Source organism: Salmo salar, chromosome ssa11 (genome assembly GCF_905237065.1).
Source record: "Salmo salar chromosome ssa11, Ssal_v3.1, whole genome shotgun sequence".
NCBI classification, from domain to species: Eukaryota; Metazoa; Chordata; class Actinopteri; order Salmoniformes; family Salmonidae; genus Salmo; species Salmo salar.
The window spans coordinates 59231429-59259225 of record NC_059452.1 but is presented as its reverse complement, the minus strand read 5'-3'; the positions used below and the strand labels follow the sequence as shown (position 1 = coordinate 59259225).

The 27797-nt window shown below is 41.4% G+C and overlaps 1 protein-coding gene across 7 annotated transcripts in view; it reads left to right on the top strand.

Annotated features, from left to right (window-relative positions):
- The window catches only part of LOC106562867 (GTPase-activating Rap/Ran-GAP domain-like protein 3), a 228126-nt gene that overhangs the window by 90296 nt on the left and 110033 nt on the right, over window positions 1–27797 (top strand). The gene's annotated exons all lie outside the window — the stretch shown is intronic.

The window sequence follows — 27797 nt, the reverse complement described above, 5'->3', positions numbered from 1 at the left end:
CATTGGCTGGCTGTGTGTGTGTGTGTGTGTGTGTGTGTGTGTGTGTGTGTGTGTGTGTGCGTGTGTGTGTGTGTGTGTGTGTGAGGCCTGTCTGCGCGTGCTGATAGCCCCCGGGTGGACAGGAAGTGGCTAGGGCCTCTGTTGACTGTAACTTCTTCCCAGAGACACAGTAGTGGTTCTGTCTTGTGGGCGTTAACGCCACGATAATGCCACGCCACACCATGTCAGATTAACACACGAGGAAGAACCACACGCTGCCTATCAGCAGCACCAGACTGGCAGAGCACACAATGAGCAGTGTGTGTTTGTGTGTGTTGGGTGCGTGTCACCTAGAACTGTGACATGATTGTTCCAATTTCCTATGTGGAACACATTGTTGTAGCGAACTGTACGGTCGTGGCCAAAAGGTTTGAGAATGACACAAATATGAATTTTCACAAAGTCTGCTGCCTCAGTTGATGTCAATTTGCATATACTACAGAATGTTATGAAGGGTGATCAGATGAATTGCTATTGATTGCAAAGTCCCTTTTGCCATGCAAATTAACTGAATCCCCCCAAAACATTTCAACTGCATTTCAGCCCAACCATAAAAGGACCAGCTGACATCTTGTCAGTGATTCTCTCTTTAACACAGGTGTGAGTGTTGATGAGGACAAGGCTGAAGATCACTCTGTCATGCTGATTGAGTTCGAATAACAGACTGGAAGCTTCAAAAGGAGGGTGGTGCTTGGAATCATTGTTCTTCCTTGTCAACCATGGTTACCTGCAAGGAAACACATGCCGTCATCATTGCTATGCACAAAAAGGGCTTCACAGGCAAGGATATTGCTGCCAGTAAGATTGCACCTAAATCAGCCATTTATCAGATAATCAAGAACTTCAAGGAGAGCGGTTCAATTGTTATGAAGAAGGCTTCAGGGCGCCCAAGAAAGTCCATCAAGCGCCAGGACCGTCTCCTAAAGTTGATTCAGCTGCGGGATTGGTGCACCACCAGTACAGAGCTTGCTCAGGAATGGCAGCAGGCAGGTGTGAGTGCATCTGCAGGCACAGTGAGGCGAAGACTTTTGGAGGATGGCCTGGTGTCAAGAAGGGCAGCAAAGAAGCCACTTCTCTCCAAGAAAAACATCAGGGACAGACTGATATTCTGCAAAAGGTACATGGATTGGACTGCTGAGGACTGGGGTAAAGTCATTTTCTCTGATGAATCCCCTTTCCGATTGTTTGGTGCATCCGGAAAAAAGCTTGTCCGGAGAAGACAAGGTGAGCGCTACCATCAGTCCTGTGTCATGCCAACTGTAAAGCATCCTGAGACCATTCATGTGTGGGGTTGCTTCTCAGCCAAGGGAGTGGGCTCACTCACAATTTTGCCTAAGAACACAGCAATGAATAAAGAATGGTACCAACACATCCTCCGAAAGCAACTTCTCCCTACCATCCAGGAACAGTTTGGTAAAGAACAATGCCTTTTCCAGCATGATGGAGCACCTTGCCATAAGGCAAAAGTGATAACTAAGTGGCTCGGGGAACCAAACATCGATATTTTGTGTCCATGGCCAGGAAACTCCCCAGACCTTAATCCCATTGAGAACTTGTGGTCAATCCTCAAGAGGCGGTTGGACAAACAAAACCCCACAAATTCTGACAAACTCCAAGAATGAATTATGCAAGAATGGGCTGCCATCAGTCAGGATGTTGCCCAGAAGTTAATTGACAGCATGCCAGGGCAGATTGCAGAGGTCTTGAAAAAGAAGGGTCAACACTTCAAATATTGACTCTATGCATCAACTTCATGTAATTGTCAATAAAATCCTTTGACACTTATGAAATGCTTGTAATTTTAATCCAGTATTCCATAGTAACATCTGACAAAAATATCTAGAGACACTGAAGCAGCAAACTTTGTGGAAATTAATATTTGTGTCATTTTCAAAACTTTTGGAACGACTGTATTATCAGAGTTGGTTCAGTGAATGTCTCTTAGGTTTAGAAGTAGGGAGTCTGTCTTTGTCACTGTCACCTCTCCCCCCTGGAGGTTTAGGCCTGCTGTTGCTGTAAAGCACTATGTGACCAATGTATTTGTATAAAGCAGTATTCGGTACAAATGCCATTGGATTAATAGAATTGAATGAGTGTGCCCATTTGCTATATCTCCAGCCACATGTAACCTAACATGTTACAGTTAGGAAAGATACTATGGCGGCATCCCAAATGGCACCCTATTCCCAAATAGACATTGTATCATTCTTGTTTGTTTTATTTTGAGTATAATCTGTGGATGGGTCTTTTTTGTGTGGCAGACTTTCTGTAGTCACTCTGTGGAGAGAGGGGTTGGCATGGCACCCACCCTGTAGCTTAACCAGGCTGAAACACACACAGGCACGCAACACAAGCACATGTGCAAACACATACACACGCCAAATGGGACTAGAGGAGCCCTGGACCCAGCCCAATTTCACTCCACTGCTTTAATTGGGATATTGAAGAGGTAGAAACTGTAGATGCTGTGTAGATTTTTCAATGGAGTCTAAGCAACTGTATGCTTGAAGTCCATTTCATACTGCATTCATCATATTTGTAACTAATGTCCTTATACGAAGAGAGAGGAGTGCTGTTTAAAATAGCTCTCTTATTTGAATTTAAAGCATTAAAAAATGTGAAAACACAAAAATTACCACTTGTTCCAATGAGAATGAACTGTAAATGAAAGTGTTCTCACCAATCACACAAGAAAATAGTGTACAAATAATGTAACACAATCAATCAACTGTGTGACAATTCAGTTCTAACAGAAGGCTGAGAGCATAGAAATATAATTACTAGAACGGACACTCTTATTACATTTCTTTGGCTGAGAAAACATGGATTCATACCCTCTATGTTCAACTTGATGTACTCAGGGACTCCTTAGATAGTATACAGTGAGCTCCAAAAGTATTGGGACAGTGACATTTTTAGTTTTTTTTGGCTCTGTACTCCAGCACGTTGTATTTGAAATGATACTATGACTATGAGGTTAAAGTGCATACTGTCCTGCTTTATTTGAGGGTATTTAGAAATTAGAGCACTTTTTGTTAATAGTCCCACCATTTTAGGGGACATAAAGTTTTGGACAAATTCACTTATGTGTATTAAAGTAATGAAGGTTTCAGACCCACAAATACCATACCCCCAAGACATGCTATCCTCTCAGCATTACAATAACAGGGGAGATTAAAACATTTTTTGGGGGGGGTTATATTTGTGCGTCTAACTTTCTCACTCATCAGTATTCACAATTCATTCAGGATTATCGTAATCATTGTCGCATCCACATTAATGTATTTTTTAAATTTTATTTAACTAGGCAAGACAGTTAAGAACAAATTCTTATTTACAATGACGGCCTACCCCTTCCAAAGCCGAACGACGCTGGGCAAATTGTGCGCCACCCTATTGGACTCCCAATCACGGCCGGATGTGATAGTGTTTAGAAACTATAGTGTTTAGAAATTCTATTCTTATTTACAATAAAAGTGACAAAAAAATGACACAATACATTATTTGCCATTCATTTCTATTGGGCACAAAATAATCTAAAACACAACCAAAAAAAAACAGCAAATGCATCCAATGTCACATTGTACTGTATAATGATAGGAGACAGGCGCAGGAATATGAAAATAGTTTTTTTTTATTTCTCTACCCAAAATAGCGTACATCTGGAACATGACGGGGACGAAGCCCAAAACAAGCAAGCATATATATATATATATATATATATTTATTTATTTATTTATTTATTTATTTATGGTTGCAACCCAAACAAAGAGCTAGGTGTAAACCTCTATAAAAATACACGAGACGAGACCCGTAATAACAATACACGGGACGAGACCCGTAATAACAATACACGGGACGAGACCCGTAATAACAATACACGAGACGAGACCCGAAATAACAATACACGGGACGAGACCCGTAATAACAATACACGAGACGAGACCCGAAATAACAATACACGGGACGAGACCCGTAATAACGATACATGAGACGAGACCCGAAATAACAATACACGGGACGAGACCCGTAATAACAATACACGAGACGAGACCCATAATAACAATGCACGGGACGAGACCCATAATAACAATACATGAGACGAGACCCGTAATAACAATACACGGGACGAGACCCGTAATAACTATACACGGGACGTGACCCGTAATAACAATACACGAGACGAGACCCATAATAACAATACACGGGACGAGACCGTAATAACAAGTGCACACTAACGCGGTAACACGCAAGCTGATACAACAGAGCATAGGTACTCACAAGACCAACGGACGTGGAATAATAATCAACAAGGACGATGGGGAACGGAGGGCACATATATACACATACCAATCAGGGGGAATGGGAACCAGGTGTGCGTAATGAGACAAGACAGTCCCGGTTTGGTGGTAATGATCCAGTTCAGTGATGCCTAGAATGCTGTTGACTGTATGTAGCACATTATTTTATGCATGAGTGCATCCACTATCCATCCAAGCAGCACATGCTGGAGTCCATCCAAAGATGCTGTTGCATAATTGTGTTTTCGAACTGCATATTATATAGGGATGAACTGAACTTTTGACATGTGTAAACATACCGTTTGGAATGCAGCTACAGTCCACTTGGCATGTACAGTAAAGTGCATTGCAGTGCATATTATATGAGTATCTAGGGTTGAACTTTTCTCTAGTGTCTAGTGCAGTGATCCCCAGTAGTGCAGGGGCCATGGGACAAACCCTTTGAAGAACCCTTTTTGGATGCATGTAGAACCCTTTTGGTTCCAGATAGAACCCTTTTGGTTCCAGGTAGAACCCTTTTTGGTTCCAGGTAGAACCCTTTTTGGTTCCAGGTAGAACTCTTTCTGGTTCCAGGTAGAACCCTTTTGGGTTCCTTGTAGTACATGTAGCACATTACTACATGAAAGGGTTCTACCTGGAACAAAAAGGGCTCTCCTATGGGGACAGCTGAATAACCCCTTTGGAACCCTTTTTTCTAAGAGTGTAACAGATTTCCTAAATTAAAATAACTTTGAGCTGATTTACTGGTGATTGTACACTAGTTTATGTCCAACAACATAAATCATTTAAAATAAATAACAAAACAGAAAACTTGGGGGTGATTTTATTTGGCCCCCCAAGTTTTCTGAGCAAATTTTTATTTTAAAAAGCCGCCTATTGAGGAACCCTGTTCTAGTGTCTAGCTGCAGCACAGTTTGGAACGCAGTCACAGTCTTCGTGGCCTGTACAGGAAAGTCCATTGGGCAAGGTTGTATATTCTGTGCAAGAGGGAATATTACCTCTATGTCTGTAGTGCAGCCCCAGTTATTAGGCAGACAAGGCTTACTAGGACCATACACCACTCACCACTGCTGAGAGAGAGAGAGCGTGTGTAAGCAGACCAAGCCTTACACTGTGCCTCAGGTGTCCCTCATTACAGCGAGAAGAGATAAAGACAAAGGAGGACGTTTAATTCACATAAATATACCCCGGAGTAACCAGAATCAATACCAACCAACAAGCAGGACATGATGAATCTCACACACACACACACACACACACGCACAAAGCCACAAACACAATCGTGCGCATTCGCACACACAGACATATGCACAGTCACACACGTGTGCGTACAGACATGCACGCATGCACACTGGGCTGATTCACCTGAAAGATAAAGAGACAAGGAGAGTGAGGAAGCAAGATGGATGGCGAGAGAGAGAGTGAGAGAGGGAGTAACTTTCCAGGTTTGAAAAACCAATACTGTTTGTGTGGGAGGAGGAGGGGGAGGCACGGTGGGAGGGGTGGCAGAGGGGTTGTCCTCCTCATCCTGTCAAGGGTGTGGCATCATGCCATAGCCTGAGGGGCAGTGAGGACCAAGGAGTTAAAAGCATTTCCTCATTCTATTCTCCTCTATTAGTTTTTCATCTGTGGGTCTTTGTATAAAATGCTATTAGCTTAATTTGTTGTCAATTAAATCTGGGATGGGTTTTATCAAAGACTGTCAGGTTTGGGTGAGAACAGTTTAATTATCTCTTGCTTTGGCTATATTGTACATTACACAATCAGGCTTTGAATTGCTTTGAATGGAATTGCTACTGGCAGACAGAAAAGAGAGAGAAAGAGTGAGAAGGAGAGGTAGGGAGGCAGATGCTTTGGTGTCTCTCTCTTTATGTAAAGCTCTGTAAGTTGTGTATGTGCACGTGTGTGTGTGTGTGTGTGTGTGTGTGTGTGTGTGTGTGTGTGTGTGTGTGTGTGTGTGTGTGTGTGTGTGTGTGTGTGTGTGTATGTGTGCACACACACTTTTGCCCAAGATGACTAAGCACATGAGCAGCTTAGCATTTATCTCTCCCCAGCCTTAATGAAAGGCCTTCAGTTTGATCCAGACCTGGTCATTCATGTAGAGACCATTTAGAAATGTTTCCCAAACCAAAGGTCAGAACATCACTTCACATTTATTACTGACTATTTCTTGATTTCTTTCTTTTTGATATTGTTTACTTGACCAGCTTTATTGAATGCAAAAGGTCACACACACACACACACACACACACACACACACACACACACACACACACACACACACACACACACACACACACACACACACACACACACACACACACACACACACACACACACACACACACACACACACACACACATGCATGCACACGCACATGCGCATAGACCCACCTCAGTTGGAAGGGAATGAGATGTGACAGGGCAGTCAAAAGTCCGGCAGACCTAGACACAAACAGACAGGTTTAGAGTAGAGCCGTCCTCTCTTCAGCATCCACCATGTGATTCTGACACATTGCCTGTCAGCCCCCCTACACCCCTCTCAACCTCCATAACCTCCTTATCCAATCTCTATAACCTTCTCATAACCCCGCCATATACTGTAGAGTTTTCAGGAAATCTACCTCCGTTACACTCTCTGTCATAGTCTGTCAGCACACATAGGGCCCTGATTAACAACCTACACCATCCATACACACACATCATCTCTTTCTCTCTCTCTCTCTCTCTCTCTCTCTCTCTCTCTCTCTCTCTCTCTCTCTCTCTCTCTCTCTCTCTCTCTCTCTCTCTCTCTCTCTCTCTCTCTCTCTCTCTCTCTCTCTCTCTCTCTCTCTCTCTCTCTCTCTCTCACACACACACACAAACACATGAATGCTGTACCGTACGAGTTTATGCCTTTGTAGCCAATGTGAAATGGTTATCTAGTTAGCTGTGTATGCGCTAGTAGAATCCATCGGTGGCGTCACCTGCTCTGATACCTAGAAGTACTTCTTTACCTTGCCAAGGGCCATGGCTTTTGTGGCACGACAGTTAAGGCTGCTTCAAGTGCAGAGTTATTATTAGGAACAAAAGATTGCTTTTATGCTTGGTTAATATGCTATTATAACACTTACCTAACTGGGTATGACCATACCACAGGTAGCCCAATGCTAAAGGTCTCAAGGCTAAAATCTACCATTTATTGCTTCTACCTTCTCTTTCACCACGCACTTAGTTTGGCCACACAACATTGGCTGTTAGTGGGCTCAAATGTTTTTCAAGGTGACTCAGCATATTTAGAGACCTGCCATTTGTATATTTTACCTAAAGGCTGTGTTGTCCTTGTGGGGATAAATAAAGTTTTATTGAATTGAATGTTTGCTGTATTGGAGTTGAAACATTACTCTGTCATCAGCTCTGACATCACTGGGGCTACAGACCGTCCCTATGACTGGGTGGTAAACAATGGCCCATGGTGGTCGAAGAACTACTGTACCACACACTGTCATGGTTCCACCTGTCACCAGAGGGTGGCAGAGACCGTCCTAGAGACATTAACGACACTCAGGTGTGTCCTATTTACTCATTATGATTTCCCTGTTAAAAGAGGTATGTTTTCTGTTGTCCTTTGCAGAAGCTTGAATGGTTTGCTGTGTGCATGCTCGTTTCCTGAGTGAGTTTGAGACTTAGTGTTTGTTGTTTTTCAAGTGTACTGTGATCCTGCGGCTACCGTTTCTCAGTAAAGTATTATGTTCCTTAACCATTGATTCCTCGTCTGGTCTCTTCTCTGCACCTGAGTCCAACCTCACCACGTCACAGCAAGCTTCTGCCTCAACATGGACCCAGCAGAGATCACCCAGATCCAGAATGCTATAACCCAACAAGGAGCACTGCTGGGGCGGCAGCAAGAACAACTCTCACAAATATCAGAGACCCTCCGGGCACTTACCGATTCCCCCAAACCATGGCCTAACCCAGGAGGAGCCAATGCCCAAGTCTCATCGCTCAGTGCTACAGGCGTTGCAAGTAGTTCCTCCAGGGAACCTGCACTGGGAACCCAAGATCCCAGCCCCCGAGTGGTATGATGGCCACCCGGGAGGATGCAAGGGGATCCTCACTCAGTGCTCTCTGGTGTTCGAGCTACAGTCCTCCTCGTTCCCCACTGATAGGGCCATGATGGTCTACATCAGGTATTAAATAAAAATGTGATTCATATTAAAAAAAGTTATATTTCAGTCCATTTATATTTTTCAACGGGGCTATACATTTCGATGATTTTTTTTTTTTCCTTGCCTGAGTAGCCTCGTTTCACTGCCAAAAATAAAATGAAACCATCTAGTGTTCAGCGAAATAACAACACAATGTCAAATACAGGTAGCCTAGTCAAATAATTAACATCCAATCACATTAACCGTTACTCTCTCGCAGGAATTCCACTAATGGTCCGAATGTAGCCAAACGTACCTGCTGCTCATGTTGGTATCTGTACTGATGGCGCAAAAGCCATGACAGGGAGACAGAGTGTAGTCTTAACGCGCGTGGAAGCAGTTTCTCCTGACGCCACTTGGGTACACTGCAGCATCCACCGAGAGGCTCTTGCTGCCAAAGGAATGCCTGACAGCTTGAAAGACATTTTGGACACTACGGTGAAAAATGGTTAACTTTGTTAAAGCAATGCCCCTGAACTCTCGTGTATTTTCTGCACTATGCAATGATATGGGCAGCGACCATGTAACGCTTTTACAACATACAGAAGTGCGCTGGTTATGAAGGGTATCACGTTTCAGGTAAGACCCAGATGCAGACAACGTCAAAGTAACAACAGTTTATTAACCTGTTAGGGCTAGGGGGCAGCATTTGCACGTCTGGATAAAAAAAATGTACCCGATTTAATCTGGTTACTAATCCTACCCAGTAACTAGAATATGCATATACTTATTATATATGGATAGAAAACACTCTAAAGTTTCTAAAACTGTTTGAATGGTGTCTGTGAGTATAACAGAACTCATTTGGCAGGCAAAACCCTGAGACATTTTCTGACAGGAAGTGGATACCTGATGTGTTGTATTGACTTTAAACCTATCCCATTGAAAAACACAGGGGCTGAGGAATATTTTGGCACTTCCTATTGCTTCCACTAGATGTCACCAGCCTTTACAAAGTGTTTTGAGTCTTCTGGAGGGAGATCTGACCGAACAAGAGCCATGGAACGATGATGTCCCATTAGACACCTGGCGCGCGAGTTCATGTTGGGTACCCTCGTTCCAATACGTTATAAAAGAGTATGCATTCGTCCACCTTGAATATTATTCATGTTCTGGTTAAAAAGGCCCTAATGATTTATGCTATACAACGTTTGACATGTTTGAACGAACGTAAATATATTTTTTCCCCTCGTTCATGACGAGAAGTCCGGCTGGCTTAGATCATGTGCTAACAAGACGGAGATTTTTGGACATAAATGATGAGCTTTTTTGAACAAAACTACATTCGTTATGGACCTGTGATACCTGGAAGTGACATCTGATGAAGAGAATCAAAGGTAATGGATTATTTACATAGTATTTTCGATTTTAGATCTCCCCAACATGACGTCTAGTCTGTATCGCAACGCGTATTTTTCTGGGCGCAGTGCTCAGATTATTGCAAAGTGTGATTTCCCAGTAAGGTTATTTTTAAATCTGGCAAGTTGATTGCGTTCAAGAGATGTAAATCTATAATTCTTTAAATGACAATATAATATTTTACCAATGTTTTCTAATTTTAATTATTTAATTTGTGACGCTGACTTGACTGCCGGTTATTGGAGGGAAACGATTTCCTCAACATCAATGCCATAGTAAAACGCTGTTTTTGGATATAAATATGAACTTGATAGAACTAAAAATGCATGCATTGTCTAACATAATGTCCTAGGAGTGTCATCTGATGGAGATTGTAAAAGGTTAGTGCATCATTTTAGCTGGTTTTATGGTTTTGGTGACCCTGTCTTTGACTTGACAAAACATTACACACAACTCTTGTAAATGTACTGTCCTAACATACTCTAAATTTATGCTTTCGCCGTAAAACCTTTTTGAAATCGTAAAACGTGGTTAGATTAAGGAGATGTTTATCTTTCAAATGGTGTAAAATAGTTGTATTTTTGAAAAATTTGAATTTTGACATTTATTTGGATTCAAATTTGCCGCTCTTGAAATGCACCTGCTGTTGATGGAGTGCACCACGGGTGGCACGCTAGCGTCCCACCTAGCCCATAGAGGTTAACCTCTCTGGGCTAGGCGGGACGAATTCGTCCCACCTACGTAACAGCCACTTGAAGCCTGTGGCGCGATTTTCAAAACCTTAAAAATCCTATTACTTCAATTTCTCAAACATATGACTATTTTACAGCTATTTAAAGACAAGACTCTCGTTAATCTAACCACACTGTCCGATTTCAAAAAGGCTTTACAACGAAAGCAAAACATTAGATTATGTCAGCAGAGTACCAAGCCAGAAATAATCAGACACCCATTTTTCAAGCTAGCATATAATGTCACAAAAACCCAGAAGACAGCTAAATGCAGCACTAACCTTTGATGATCTTCATCAGATGACAACCCTAGGACATTATGTTATACAATACATGCATGTTTTGTTCAATCAAGTTCATATTTATATCAAAAACCAGCTTTTTACATTAGCATATGACGTTCAGAACTAGCATACCCCCCGCAAACTTCCGGGGAATTCGCTAACATTTTACTAAATTACTCACGATAAACGTTCACAAAAAGCATAACAATTATTTTAAGAATTATAGATACAGACCTCCTCTATGCACTCGATATGTCCGATTTTAAAATAGCTTTTTGGTGAAAGCACATTTTGCAATATTCTAAGTACATAGCCCAGGCATCACGGGCTAGCTATTTAGACACCTGGCAAGTTTAGCACTCACCATAATCATATTTACTATTATAAAAGTTTGATTACCTTTTGTTGTCTTCGTCAGAATGCACTCCCAGGACTGCTACTTCAATAACAAATGTTGGTTTGGTCCAAAATAATCCATCGTTATATCCGAATAGCGGCGTTTTGTTCGTGCGTTCCAGACACTATCCGAAATGGTAAAGAAGGGTCGCGCGCATGGCGCAATTCGTGACAAAAACATTCTAAATATTCCATTACCGTACTTCGAAGCATGTCAACCGCTGTTTAAAATCAATTTTCATGCCATTTTTCTCGTAGAAAAGCGATAATATTCCGACCGGGAATCTCCTTTTCGGCAAACAGAGGAAAAAATCACAAAGACGGGGGCGGTCAGGTCACACGCCTAAGCCCAGAGTCCCTTGATCGGCCACTTGAGAAAGGCGATAATGTGTTTCAGCCTGGGGCTGGGATGACGACATTCAGGTTTTTCCCGGGCTCTGAGCGCCTATGGACGACGTAGGAAGTGTCACGTTAGAGCAGAGATCCTTAGTAAAAGATAGAGATGGAAAAGAAGTTCAAGAAATGGTCAGACAGGCCACTTCCTGTAAAGGAATCTCTCAGGTTTTGACCTGCCATTTGAGTTCTGTTATACTCACAGACACCATTCAAACAGTTTTAGAAACTTTAGGGTGTTTTCTATCCATATGTAATAAGTATATGCATATTCTAGTTACTGGGTAGGAGTGGTAACCAGATTAAATCGGGTATGTTTTTTATCCAGCCGTGTCAATACTGCCCCCTAGCCCTAACAGGTTAATCGAACAAGGGCAAGCAAAAGGAAGGTCAAGGGCAGGCAGAGGTCAGTAATCCAGATAGGTGTGGCAAAGGTACTAACCCAGTACTTGAAAACGTGAATAAAACAGTTAATACATTATGATCCATACACACATGGTGTGCTACAGCAGAAATAACAACACGATATACAGAAAATAAGCCACTTACTTTGATAGGAATGCAGACATGTCCAAAGTCCAATTTGTAAGGAAAACAACAATGAAGGCAATGCGGGCGCCAGCCATAAAATGTGCTGGGGGAAAACATTTGTGCAAGGCCTGTTCTGACTAAAGATGCGCAATGTCTTCATACTTGATCTGGGGAAACAGAAAGGAAGTGCTTGGGCTCTCATTGAAGAGAGAAGTTTGTCCAGCTCAGTAAAACCTCAAACATAAATTGTCTGTGAAATGAAATGCGTGAAATGTGCTACTTCTATGTGATTTAACGAGGAGGCGAAACACACCTCAATTCAAACTGTTGTTAGAAAATAAAACTGGTTAGAAAATAATTTGAAATTCACAAGTTTAAATCCAGCCTATAGATAATTAGCAACCAGCATGCCTTGGTTTGAATGCAACGCGGTTAACTGTCCTGTTGTGTAACAATCACATTTTGGAACAGTGAGAGCATTCTGACATCACGTGCATGAAAAAAGTCACGCAGGGGCGACGGTTAGAGATATTTGGAACTCATGTGTGAAAAGGTAAAATGAAATTATCAGAAGAAATACAAATTCAACTCCATCTTTCATCGAATCAGATGGGTTATTCATCACAAAACCATTTGTTGCCAATTATTTTATTTTAATGATTACTTCATTGGCAAAGTGGGCAAACTTGGGCAGGAAATGCCTACAACAAACAGTGAGCCATCGTACACTGACACAAATGACTGAAGATTGGTTGAAAGAAATTGATAATAAGAAGATTGTGGGAGCTGTACTGTTAGATTTCAGTGCCGCCTTTGATATTATTGTCCATAACCTGTTGAGAAAACGTATGTGTTATGGCTTTTCAACCTCAGCTCTGAATCCATGATATGGCAATCTGCCTAATATAACTCAGAGGGTTTTCTTTAGTGGAAGCTTCTCTAATGTCAAACATGTAAAGTGTGGTGTACCGCAGGGAACCTCTCTAGGCCTTCTACTTATTTCTATTTTTAACATGGACCTGTCACTGGCATTAAACAAAGCATGTGTGCCCATGTACAGTATGCAAATGATTAAACCATTTATGCATTAGCAACCAAAGCTAAATGAAACTCTTAACAAAGAGTTGCAGTCTGTTTTGGAATGGGTGACCAGTAATAAACTGGTACTGAACATCTCTAAAACTTAGAGCATCGTACAAATCATTCCCTAAGTTCTAGACCTCAGCTGAATCTGGTGATGAGTTGTGTGGCTGTCGAACAAGTTGAGGAGAATAAATTACCCTCATTAAAATGCAAATCATTTTATAACATTTTTGACATGCGTTTTTCTGGATTTTGTTGTTGTTATTCTGTCTCTCACTGTTCAAATAAACCTACCATTAAAATTATAGACTGATCATTTCTTTGTCAGTGGGCAAACGTACAAAATCAGCAGGGGATCAAATACTTTATTTAATAGCATTGATTTATTCTCTGTCCCTCCTCCCTTCCTTTTTCTCTTTTCCCCTCCCTCTCATCTAGAGGTCTTCATGGGTCCACCCGAAGACCTGACCCGGGACCCGAGCAGTCCAATATTCAAACTTTTCCCTCGGGTCCGGGTCAGGTCCTGTTTGACATGTTTTTTTGGTCACTCGGGTCCAATCGGGACTGTTCTAGTTTGAGAGATGTAGGTCTGGTTGTCGTCGGGTCTGATTGTTCTCTGGTAAGTTCACTTTCTGGTCCCCCTTTTTTTTTAAATGATCGGATTATTTTGCGTCCGTGCCGGATTTACCTCGGATCCATTCGGGTCCTGGTCCAACTTCTTGGACCCGAGAAGACCTCAACTCTTATTCTCTCGGTCTCATCCCCTCCCTCCATCCCTTCCCCTCTCTCTCTCCCTCACTCACTCTCCCCCTCTCAACAACTCCCCCTCTCTCTTCTCCCCTCCTTCCCTCCCTCCCCCCTTCCATCTCTATCACCACTGCAGTCCTCTCCTCTCTCCTGCAGACCTAGGGGGAAATCAGCCCCTCTTAGTACACTGAGGGCACAATTGTGTTTGTGAAATGTTTGAGCCACGTCCCAAAATGGGAGCTATTTAAGTGGTCTACTTTGTGTGTCCATGCAGGCTACCAATAATCCTTGCACTCTCACCCATGGGGTTACCCACTGTATAGACAGCTATTATTCTTTTATCATTCTGCTTTTATCATTGCTTTTATCATTGCTTATAATGCGCCTCTTTCTCTCGCCTGGTGCCCCCATCTCTCTCTGTCCAGTTCTTTTTTGTATGTCACTCTCTCTTTTCATGCACCGCCACTCCCCCTCTCTCTCTCTCCCTTCTCTCTCTTTCTCTCCTTTTGTCTTTTCTCTCTCTCCATCTTTTTCTCCTCTTTCTCCTCTCTCTTTTTCTCCTCTCTCTTTTTCTCCTCTCTTTTTCTCCTCTCTTTTTCTCCTCTCTTTTTCACCTCTCTTTTCTCCTCTCTCTGTTGCTCCTCTCTTTCTCTCTCTCCTCTCTCTTTCGCTCCTCTCTTCCTCTCTCTCTCCTCTCTCTCTCTCTTTATCTCTCTCTCTCTCTCTCTCTCTCTCTTTCTCCTCTCTTTCTCTCCTCTCTCCTCTCTCTCTCTCTCCTCCCTCTTTTGCTCCTCTCTTCCTCTCTCTCTCCTCTCTCTCTCTCTCTCTCTTTCTCTCTCTCTTTCTCCTCTCTCTTTCTCTCCTCTCTCCTCTCTCTTTCTCTCCTCTCTCTTTCTCTCCTCTTTCTTTCTCCTCTCTCTCTCTCCCCTCTCTCCTCTCTTTTTCTTCTTTCTCTCTCTTTCTTTCTCTTTTTCCTCTATCTACCCATCTCTTGCAGTGGTTGGTTGTTTGCTAAAGCGTAGCAGGGAGGGCTCCCCCACATCCTCCCCTCTTACCTCCCTCCATCCTGCTCTGAATCGAACACACAGCAGGTCCACAGGGAATTATGAGAGTTCAGGCTTTTCCTCCTCTGCCATTCTGCTGTTGCATGACTTAGAAGCCGGTGCATATGCATCCCTCACACACACACTTACCGATTCATACACCTAATACTCACTCACTCACTCACTCACTCACTCACTCACTCACTCACTCACTCACTCACTCACTCACTCACTCACTCACTCACTCACTCACTCACTCACTCACTCACTCACTCAATGGTGCGGTGCTCTCCCTGCACGCTGCATTGGTTTTCCCTCCATTATCCTGCGATTGAACGGTTAATGTTGCAGGAGGAGAGAAGAGACGAGAGAGCACCGCTCAGATCTTCACTCCCCATTCATCACACACACACACACGCACGCACGCACGCACGCACGCACACACACACACACACACACACACACACACACACACACGCACACGCACACGCACACGCACACAACCAGACAGGATGCAACACTACTGACACACACACAGATGATAACACACAGGCATGTACACAATCACACAGTACAGTTGAAGTCGGAAGTTTACATACACCTTAGCCAAATACATTTAAACTCAGTTTTTCACAATTCCTGACATTTTAATCCTAGTAAAAATTCCCTGTCTTAGGTAAGTTAGGATCACCACTTTATTTTAAGAATGTGAAATGTCAGAATAATCGTAGAGTGAATGATTTATTTCAGTTGTATTTTTTTCATCACATTCCCAGTGGGTCAGAAGTTTACATACACTCAATTAGTATTTGGTAGCATTGCCTTTAAATTGTTTAACTTGGGTCAAACACTTCGGGTGGCCTTCAACAAGCTTCCCACAATAAGTTGGGTGAATTTTGGCCCATTCCTCCAGACAGAGCTGGTGTAACTGAGTCAGGTTTGTAGGCCTCCTTGCTCGTACACGCTTTTTCAGTTCTGGCCACAAATTTTCTATGGGATTGAGGTCAGGGTTGTGTGATGGCCACTCCAATACCTTGACTTTGTTGTCCTTAAGCAATTTTGCCACAAATTTGGAAGTATGCATGGGGTCATTGTCCATTTGGAAGACCCATTTGCGACCAAGCTTTAACCTCTCTGGGGTATGTGGGACACTAGCGTCCCACCTGCGGGACACACTGCGGGACACAGCCAGTGAAATAGCAGGGCGCCATATTCAAAACAACAATTCTCATAATTCAAATTTCTCAAACATACAACTATTATATCCCATTTTAAAGATACACATCTCGTTAATCCAACCACATTGTCCGATTTCAAAAAGTCTTTACGGCGAAAGCATAGCATTAGATTATGTTAGGACAGCACCTATACAAGAAAAACCACAGAGCCATTTTCCAAGCAAGGAGAGGCGTCACAAAAACCAGAAATACAGCTAAAATGAATCACTAACCTTTGATGATCTTCATCAGATGGCACTCATAGGACTTCATGTTACACAATACATGTATGTTTTGCTCGATAAAGTTCATATTTATATCCAAAAACTCCATTTACATTGGCGTGTAATGTTCAGAAATGTTTTGCCTCCCAAAACTTCCGGTGAATGAGCACATCAATTTACAGAAATACTCATCATAAATGTTGATAAAATATTAAACTGTTATTCAAAGAATTATAGATACACTTCTCCTTAATGCAACCGCTGTGTCAGATTTCAAAAACTTTACAGCGAAAGCACACTTTGCCATAATCTGAGTACAGCGCTCAGAGACAAAACCAAACCCGCCATTTTGTGGAGTCAACAAAACTCAGAAATAATGTTATAAATATTCACTTACCTTTGATGATCTTCATCAGAATGCACTCCCAGGAATCCCAGGTCCACATTAAAAGTTTGTTTTGTTCGATAAAGTCCATAATTTATGTCCAAATACCTCCTTTTTGTTCGCGCGTTCAGTCCACTACTCCAAATGCAGGAAGCGCGCGCAAAATGTCACGACGAAAAGCCTAAAAAAGTTATATTTACGTTCGTAGAAATATGTCAAACGATGTATAGCATCAGTCTTTAGGATGTTTTTAACATGAATCTTAAGTAATATTCCAACCGGACGATTCCAATGTCTTCAAAAAAGAAAAGGAACACAGCTAACTCTCACGTGATGGTGCGCCACTGAGCCCATGTCATTTTCTCACTCATGTCCTTCCAGGAGCTCTTGTTCTCTCCCTATTCACAGTAGAATCATGAAACAACGTTCTAAAGACTGTTGACATCTAGTGGAAGCCTTAGGAAGTGCAAAATTAACCCTAAGTCACTGTATACTGTATAGGCAATCACTTGAAAAACTACAACCTCAGATTTCCACACTTCCTGGTTTGATTTTTCTCAGGTTTTTGCCTGCCATATGAGTTCTGTTATACTCACAGACATCATTCAAACAGTTTTAGAAACTTCAGAGTGTTTTCTATCCAAATCTACTAATAATATGCATATTCTTGCAAATCCTACCTTCTGAGCCTGAGTAGCAGGCAGTTTACTACGGGCATGCCTTTCATCCAGACATCAAAATACTGCCCCCTACCCTAGACAAGTTAACTTCCTGACTGATGTCTTGAGATGTTGCTTCAAAATATCCACATAATTTTCTATCCCCATGATGCCATCTATTTTGTGAAGTGCACCAGTCCCTCCTGAAGCGAAGCACCCCCACAACATGCTGCCACCCCCGTGCTTTATGGTTGGGATGGTGTTCTTTGGCTTGCAAGCCTCCCCCTTTTTCCTCCAAACATAACGATGGTCATTATGGCCAAACAGTTCTATTTTTGTTTCATCAGACCAGAGGATATTTCTCCAAAAAGTGCAGTTGCAAACAGTAGTCTGGCTTTTTTATGGCGGTTTTGGAGCAATGGCATCTTCCTTGCTGTGCGGCCTTTCAGGTTCTGTTGATATAGGACTCGTTTTACTGTGGATATAGATAATGTTATACCGGTTTCCTCCAGCATCTTCACAAGGTCCTTTGCTGTTGTTCTGGGATTGGTTTGCACTTTTCGCACCAAAGTACGTTCATCTCTAGGAGACGGAATGCATCACCTTCCTAAGCGCTATGACGGCTGCGTAGTCCCATGGTGTTTATACTTGCGAACTATTGTTTGTACAGATGAACGTGGTACCTTCAGGCATTTGAAAATTGCTCCCAAGGATCGACCAGACTTGTGGTGGTCTACAATTTTTTTTCTGGGGTCTTGGCTGATTTCTTTTGATTTTCCCATGACGTTAACTTCTTGGGGCTATGTGGGACGCTAGCGTGCCACCCGTGGTGCACCCTATCAACAGCAGGTGCATTTCAAGAGCGGCAAATTTGAAACCAAATAAATGTCAAAATTCAAATTTTTCAAACATACAACTATCTTACACCCTTTGAAAGATAAACATCTCCTTAACCTGTTATGGCTAGGGGGCAGTATTTTCACGGCTGGATAAAAAACGTACCCGATTTAATCTGGTTACCACTCCTACCCAGTAACTACAATATGCATATACTTATTATATATGGATAGAAAACACCCTAAAGTTTCTAAAACTGTTTGAATGGTGTCTGTGAGTATAACAGAACTCATTTGGCAGGCAAAAACCTGACAAGGTTTCATGCAGGAAGTGGCCTGTCTGACAAGGTGTCGTTCTTCTTGTCTCTGTTTATTGAAGAGTGAGGATCTTAGCTGTCCCGTGACACTTCCTACGGCTGCCATAGGGTCTCAGAAGGCGGCAAAAAGCTGAATCGTGGCTTTGCAGGCTCTGGCTGAAACAAAGTAGCGCGTTTGGGTAGTGGCTGGTTACAGTACTGTGAGACTCAGGCTCGTGCCCGCGTCGACCGAAAGCTCTGTTTACTTTCCTCTGTTTAGCTAAAAGGAGATTCCCGGTCGGAATATTATCGCTTTTTACGAGAAAAATTGCATAAAAATGGATTTTAAACAGCGGTTGACATGCTTCGAAGTACGGTAATGGAATATTTAGATTTTTTTGTCACGAATTGCGCCATGCGCACGACCCTGATTTACCATTTCAGATAGTGTCTGGGACGCATCGAACAAAACGCTGCTATTCGGATATAACGATGGATTATTTTGGACCAAACCAACATTTGTTATTGAAGTAGCAGTCCTGGGAGTGCATTCTGACGAAGACAACAAAAGGTAATGAAACTTTTATAATAGTAAAGCTGATATTGGTGAGTGCTAAACTTGCCGGGTGTCTAAATAGCTAGCCCGTGATGCCTGGGCTATGTACTTAGAATATTGCAAAATGTGCTTTCACCAAAAGCTATTTTAAAATCGGACATATCGAGTGCATAGAGGAGGTCTGTATCTATAATTCTTAAAATAATTGTTATGCTTTTTGTGAACGTTTATCGTGAGTAATTTAGTAAAATGTTAGCGAATTCCCCGGAAGTTTGCGGGGGGTATGCTAGTTCTGAACGTCACATGCTAATGTAAAAAGCTGTTTTTTGATATAAATATGAACTTGATTGAACAAAAAATGCATGTATTGTATAACATAATGTCCTAGGGTTGTCATCTGATGAAGATCATCAAAGGTTAGTGTTGCATTTAGCTGTCTTCTGGGTTTTTGTGACATTATATGCTAGCTTGAAAAATGGGTGTCTGATTATTTCTGGCTTGGTACTCTGCTGACATAATCTAATGTTTTGCTTTCGTTGTAAAGCCTTTTTGAAATCGGACAGTGTGTTTAGATAAAGGAGAGTCTTATCTTTAAAATGCTGTGAAATAGTCATATGTTTGAAAAATTGAAGTTTTTGTATTTTAGAGGAGTTTGTATTTCGCGCCACGCCCATCATTGGATATTGGAGCAGGTGTTCCGCTAGCGGAACGTCTAGATGTAAGAGGTTAATCTAACCACGTTGTCCGATTTCAAAAAGGTTTTACGGCGAAAGCATGAAGTTAGATTATGTTAGGAGAGTACATTGACAATAGCTGTGTGTAATGTTTTGTCAATTCAAAGACAGGCGTCACCAAAACCATAAAACCAGCTAAAATGATGCACTAACCTTTAACCTGTTGGGTCTAGGGGGCAGCATTTGCACGTCTGGATAAAAAAAATGTACCCGATTTAATCTGGTTACTAATCCTACCCAGTAACTAGAATATGCATATACTTATTATATATGGATAGAAAACACTCTAAAGTTTCCAAAACTGTTTGAATGGTGTCTGTGAGTATAACAGAACTCATTTGGCAGGCAAAACCCTGAGACATTTTCTGACAGGAAGTGGATACCTGATGTGTTGTATTGAGTTTAAACCTATCCCATTGAAAAACACAGGGGTTTAGGAATATTTTGGCACTTCCTATTGCTTCCACTAGATGTCACCAGCCTTTACAAAGTGTTTTGAGTCTTCTGGAGGGAGATCTGACCGAACAAGAGCCATGGAACGGTGATGTCCCATTAGACACCTGGCGCTACTTCATGTTGGGTACCCTCGTTCCAATACGTTATAAAAGGCTATGCATTCGTCCACCTTGAATATTATTCATGTTCTGGTTAAAAAGGCCCTAATGATTTATGCTATACAACGTTTGACATGTTTGAACGAACGGAAATATATTTTTTCCCCTCGTTCATGACGAGAAGTCCGGCTGGCTTACATCATGTGCTAACGAGACGGAGATTTTTGGACATAAATGATGAGCTTTTTTGAACAAAACTACATTCGTTATGGACCTGTGATACCTGGAAGTGACATCTGATGAAGAGAATCAAAGGTAATGGATTATTTACATAGTATTTTCGATTTTAGATCTCCCCAACATGACGTCTAGTCTGTATCGCAACGCGTATTTTTCTGGGCACAGTGCTCAGATTATTGCAAAGTGTGATTTCCCAGTAAGGTTATTTTTAAATCTGGCAAGTTGATTGCGTTCAAAAGATGTAAATCTATAATTCTTTAAATGACAATATAATATTTTACCAATGTTTTCTAATTTTAATTATTTAATTTGTGACGCTGACTTGACTGCCGGTTATTGGAGGGAAACGATTTCCTCAACATCAATGCCATAGTAAAACGCTGTTTTTGTATATAAATATGAACTTGATAGAACTAAAAATGCATGCATTGTCTAACATAATGTCCTAGGAGTGTCATCTGATGGAGATTGTAAAAGGTTAGTGTATCATTTTAGCTGGTTTTATGGTTTTGGTGACCCTGTCTTTGACTTGACAAAACATTACACACAACTCTTGTAAATGTACTGTCCTAACATACTCTAAATTTATGCTTTCGCCGTAAAACCTTTTTGAAATCGTAAAACGTGGTTAGATTAAGGAGATGTTTATCTTTCAAATGGTGTAACATAGTTGTATTTTTGAAAAATTTGAATTTTGACATTTATTTGGATTCAAATTTGCCGCTCTTGAAATGCACCTGCTGTTGATGGAGTGCACCACGGGTGGCACGCTAGCATCCCACCTAGCCCCAAGAGGTTAACAATCTCCATCAGATGACACTCCTAGGACATTATGTTCGACAATACATGCATTTTTAGTTCTATCAAGTTCATATTTATATCCAAAAACAGCGGTTTACTATGGCGTTGATGTTCAGGAAATCGTTTCCCTCCAATAACCGGCAGTCAAGTCAGCACCACAAATTAAATAATTAAAATTAGAAAACATTGGTAAAATATTTTATTGTCATTTAAAGAATTATAGAATTACATCTCTTGAACGCAATCAACTTGCCAGATTTAAAAATAACCTTACTGGGAAATCACACTTTGCAATAATCTGAGCACTGCGCCCAGAAAAATACGCTTTGCTATACAGACAAACGGCCATGTTGGAGAGATCTAAAATCGAAAATACTATGTAAATAATCCATTACCTTTGATTCTCTTCAACAGATGTCACTTCCAGGAATCCCAGGTCCATAACGAATGTAGTTTTGTTCAAAAAAGCTCATCATTTATGTCCAAAAAGCTCCGTGTTGTTAGCACATGATCTAAGACAGCCGGACTTCTCGCCATGAACGAGGGGAAAAAATATATTTACGTTCGTTCAAACATGTCAAACGTTGTATAGCATAAATCATTAGTGCCTTTTTTATCCAGAACATGAATAATATTCAAGGTGGACGAATGCATTCTCTTTTATAACGTATTGGAACGAGGGTACCCAACATGAACTCGCGCGCCAGAGTCTAATCGGCCATCACCGTTCCAAGGCTCTTGTTCGGTCAGATCTCACAGTAAAAGACTCAAAACACTTTGTAAAGGCTGGTGACATCTAGTGGAAGCAATAGGAAGTGCCAAAACATTAATCAACCCCTGTGTGTTTCAATGGCATAGGCTTAAAGGTAATTCAACACATCAGGTATCCACTTCCTGTCAGAAAATGTCTCAGGGTTTTGCCTGCCAAATGAGTTCTGTTATACTCACAGACACCATTCAAACAGTTTTAGAAACTTTAGGGTGTTTTCTATGCATATAGAATAAGTATATGCATATTCTAGTTACTGGGTAGGATTAGTAACCAGATTAAATCGGGTACGTTTTTTTTATCCAGCCGTGAAAATACTGCCCCCTAGCCCCAACAGGTTAAACAATGAGGCACTGAGTTTGAAGGTAGGCCTTGAAATACATCCACAGATACACCTCCAATTGACTCAAATGATGTCAATTAGCCTATCAGAAGCTTTTAAAGCCAGGACATCATTTTCTGTAATTTTCCAAGCTGTTTAAAAGCACAGTCAACTTAGTGTATGTAAACTTCTGACCCACTGGAATTGTGATACAGTGAATGATAAGTGAAGTAATCTGTTTGTAAACAATTGTTGGAAAAATTACTTGTGTCATGCACAAAGTAGATAACCTAACCGACTTACCAAAACTATAGTTTGTTAACAATACATTTGTGGAGTGGTTGAAAAACGAGTTTTAATGACTCCAACGTAAGTGTATGTAAACTTCCGTCTTGAACTGTATATGTACACAAAAAGTTTTTGTCTAAATATACCGCCTGAGGGATCTCTACCAGGGACATCACTCTACCAGGGACATCACTTTCCTGAGAGGAACACACACACATACAGCGGCATGAAAAAGTATGTGAACCCTTCGGAATTACCTGGATTTCTGCATAAATTGGTCATAAAATTTGATCTGATTTTCATCTAAGTCACAACAATAGACAGTCTGTTTAAACTAATAACACACTTTTATAATAACACACAATTATACATTTTTCATGTCTTTATTGAACACACCATGTAAAGATTCACAATGCAGCATGGAAAAAGTATGTGAACCCTTGGATTTAATAACTGGTTGACCCTCCTTTGGCAGCAATAACCACAACCAAATGTTTTCTGTAGTTGCGGATCAGAACTGCACTACGGTCAGGAAGAATTTTGGACCATTCCTCTTTACAAAACTCTTTCAGTTCAGCAATATTCTTGGGATATCTGGTGTGAACCACTCTCTTGAGGTCACGCCACATCATCTCAATTGGGTTGAGGGCAGGACTCTGACTGGGCCACTCTAGAAGGTGTATTTTCTTCTGTTGAAGACTTTCTGTTCTGTGTTTTGGGTCGTTGTCCTATTGCATCACCCAACTTCTGTTGAGCTTCAATTGGCAGACAGCCTTACATTCTCCTGTAAAATGTCTTGATAAACATGGGAATTTGTTTTTTCCATCGATGATAGCAAGCTGTCCAGGTCCTGAAGCAGCAAAGGAACCCCAAACCATGTTGCTTCCTCCACCATACTTTACAGTTGGGATAAGTTTTTGATGTTGGCATGCTGTGCCTTTTTTCTCTCCACACATTGTGTTGTGTGTTGCTTGCAAAGGACTCAACTGTAGTCTCATCTGTCCAGAGAATATTTTGCCAGTAACACTGTGGAAAATAAAGGTGCACTTTTGCAAACTTTAGACGTGCAGCAATGTTTTTTTGGACAGCAGTGTCTTATTCCGTGGTGTCCTCTCATGAACACCATTCTTGTTTAGTGTTGTACATATCGTAGACTCGTCAACAGAGATGTTAGCATGTTCCAGAGATTTCTGTAAGTCTTTAGCTGACACTCTAGTATTCTTCTTAACCTCATTGAGCATTCTACGCTATTTGTTCTTGCAGTTGTCTTTCCCTTATGGCCATTCGTAGGGAGAGTAGCAACAGTGCTGAACTTTCTCCATTTATAAACATTTTGTCTTACCGTGGATTGATGAACATCAAGGCTTTTAGAGATACCTTTGTAACCCTTTCCAGCTTTATGCAAGTCAACAATTCTTCACCTTCGGTCTTCTGAGATCTCTTTTGTTCGAGGCATGGTTCACATCAGGCAATGCTTTTTCTGAATAGCGAACTACAATTTTGTGAGTGTTTTTTATAGGGCTTGGCAGCTCTAACCAACATCTCCAATCTCATCTCATTGATTGGACTCCAGGTTAGCTAACTCCCGACTCCAATTAGCTTTTGGAGAAGTCATTAGCCTTGGGGTTCACATACTTTTTCCAACCTACACTATGAATGTTTAAATGATGTATTCAATATAAATAAGAAAAATACAATCATTTGTATTTGTTATTAGTTTAAGCACACTATTGTGACTTAGATGAAGATCATATCAAATTTTATGACCAATTTATGCAGAAATCCATGTAATTCCAAAGGGTTCACATACTTTTTCTTGCCACTGTAGATGCATACATGCACACACAAATTCACACACAATATTAAAAACACATGCTCGCATACAAATAAACACAGAGATGGACAATTCCAAGGTAATGGAATTATGCTGAGACTTTTCACAATGTATGCCAAACAAAAACCAATGATTACAAAGTTAAACAAACCATACAACTCTATGCACAATGACTACTTTAAACAATTTCCACTGAACATTTTACAAAAACACATTTACTTGAAGAACAGTACAGATTTAACGTTTGGTAACAAATATGTTACACACACACACACACACACACACACACACACACACACACACACACACACACACACACACACACACACACACACACACATTGTATTTGTTTACAGCCACATTGAATATGGTTGTTGGAGTAGAGAAGCTATGATTTCTCCAGTTCATCCCTATAGGCCCAGTGTCAATCACTTCTCACACACTAGTGTTTAAACCTGCAGTCACTGGAATGGAATGTACATGGCCTAATGCACATTGCTATGTTACTTCCATTACATATGGCAGGGTTATGGCAGCCCTTGTTCAACATTCTACAATTGGAGAATCTGTTTTCCCATAGTCCCACCCATTAAGTGCCAACATACCAATCAGAGCTGCCAACATGGGTATGGGGTCTGTCTGCCTGCTTATCGGCTCTTTCACTGCAGATGAGATCACTACACTGCCTGAAACCCCAGAGCGTGCTTTGACTCAGTTATGGCTATCATAAACTTTATCCGATCAACATCTAAACTGCAACATCGCTTGTTTCGTAGTCTGCTGAGCATCATGATCTACTTTTACATAGTTGCTTTTCTCCGCGATTACGGCCATAGGAAAGCCTACACATATCTAGTGAAAATGCTTGATGAGGGGAGGGTTATTAACAGTTATTGACATGATTGTGAAACAGAATTATTTTCAAAATAAATGTGTTCTTTTCTCCTTTGATTTGAAGCCAAACAAAACTTCCCTAATACACGCAACCAAAATGCTCCATTTCCCTACACTGCGCAACTATATGTCACAATTCTTTGTTTTCGTATTTGTATTTATTAATGATCAAGGCAGCAGCTACTCTTCCTGAGGTCCAGCAACATTAAGGCAGTTATATACAATAAAAGATATTACATGACATTACATTTCATAACACTTTTCACAACACATTCAGTGTGTGTCCTCAGGCCACTACTATACTACCACATATCTACAATATAAAATCCAAGTGTATGTATGTGTAGGGAGTTAGCTTGTGTGTGTGTACAATGAGGGAAAAAAGTATTAGATCCCCTGCTGATTTTGTACTTTTGCCCACTGACAAAGAAATTATCAATCTATAATTTTAATGGTAGGTTTATTTGAACAGTGAGAGACAGAATAACAACAAAAAAATCCAGAAAAAACGCATGCCAAAAATGTTATAAAATGATTTGCATTTTAATGAGGGAAATAAGTATTTCACCCCTCTGCAAAACATGACTTACTACTTGGTGGCAAAACCCTTGTTGGCAATCACAGAGGTCAGCCGTTTCTTGTAGTTGGCCACCAGGTTTGCACACATCTCAGGAGGGATTTTGTCCCACTCCTCTTTGCAGATCTTCTCCAAGTCATTAAGGTTTCGTGTCTGACGTTTGGCAACTCGAACCTTCAGCTCCCTCGACAGATTTTCTATGGGATTAAGGTCTGGAGACTGGCTAGGCCACTCCAGGACCTTAATGTGCTTCTTCTTGAGCCACTCCTTTGTTGCCTTGGCCGTGTGTTTTGGGTCATTGTCATGCTGGAATATCCACCATGACCCATTATCAATGCCCTGGCTGAGGGAAGGAGGTTCTCACCTAAGATTTGACGGTACATGGCCCCGTCCATCGTCCCTTTGATGCGGTGAAGTTGTCCTGTCCCCTTAGCAGAAAAACACCCCCAAAGCATAATGTTTCCACCTCCATGTTTGACGGTGGGGATGGTGTTCTTGGGGTCATAGGCAGCATTCCTCCTCCTCCAAACACGGCGAGTTGAGTTGATGCCAAAGAGCTCCATTTTGGTCTCATTTGACCACAACACTTTCACCCAGTTGTCCTCTGAATCATTCAGATGTTCATTGGCAAACTTTAGACTGGCATGTATATGTGCTTTCTTGAGCAGGGGGATCTTGCGGGCGCTGCAGGATTTCAGTCCTTCATGGCGTAGTGTGTTACCAATTGTTTTCTTGGTAACTATGGTCCCAGCTGCCTTGAGATCATTGATAAGATCCTCCCGTGTAGTTCTGGGCTGATTCCTCACCGTTCTCATGATCATTGCAACTCCACGAGGTGAGATCTTGCATGGAGCCCCAGGCCGAGGTAGACTGACAGTTCTTTTGTGCTTTTTCCATTTGCGAATAATCGCACCAACTGTTGTCACCGTCTCGCCAAGCTGCTTGGCGATGGTCTTGTAGCCCATTCCAGCTTTGTGTAGGTCTACAATCTTGTCCCTGACATCCTTGGAGAGTTCTTTGGTCTTGGCCATGGCGGAGAGTTTGGAATCTGATTGATTGATTGCTTCTGTGGACAGGTGTCTTTTATACAGGTAACAAGCTGAGATTAGGAGCACTCCCTTTAAGAATGTGCTCCTAATCTCAGCTCGTTACCTGTATAAAAGACACCTGGGAGCCAGAAATCTTTCTGATTGAGAGGGGGTCAAATACTTATTTCCCTCATTAAAATGCAAATCAATTTAGAACATTTTTGACATGCATTTTTCTGGATTTTTTTGTTGTTATTCTGTCTCTCACAGTTCAAATAAACCTACCATTAAAATTATAGGCTGATAATTTCTTTGTCAGTGGGCAAACGTACAAAATCAGCAGGGGATCAAATACTTTTTTCCCTCACTGTATGCATGTGTCGGTGCTTGTGTGTGTGTTTCTTAAAAGTCCCCACTGTTCCATAAGGTGTATTTTTTTATCAGTTTAAAAAAAAATCTGATTCTACTGCTTGCATCAGTTACCTGATG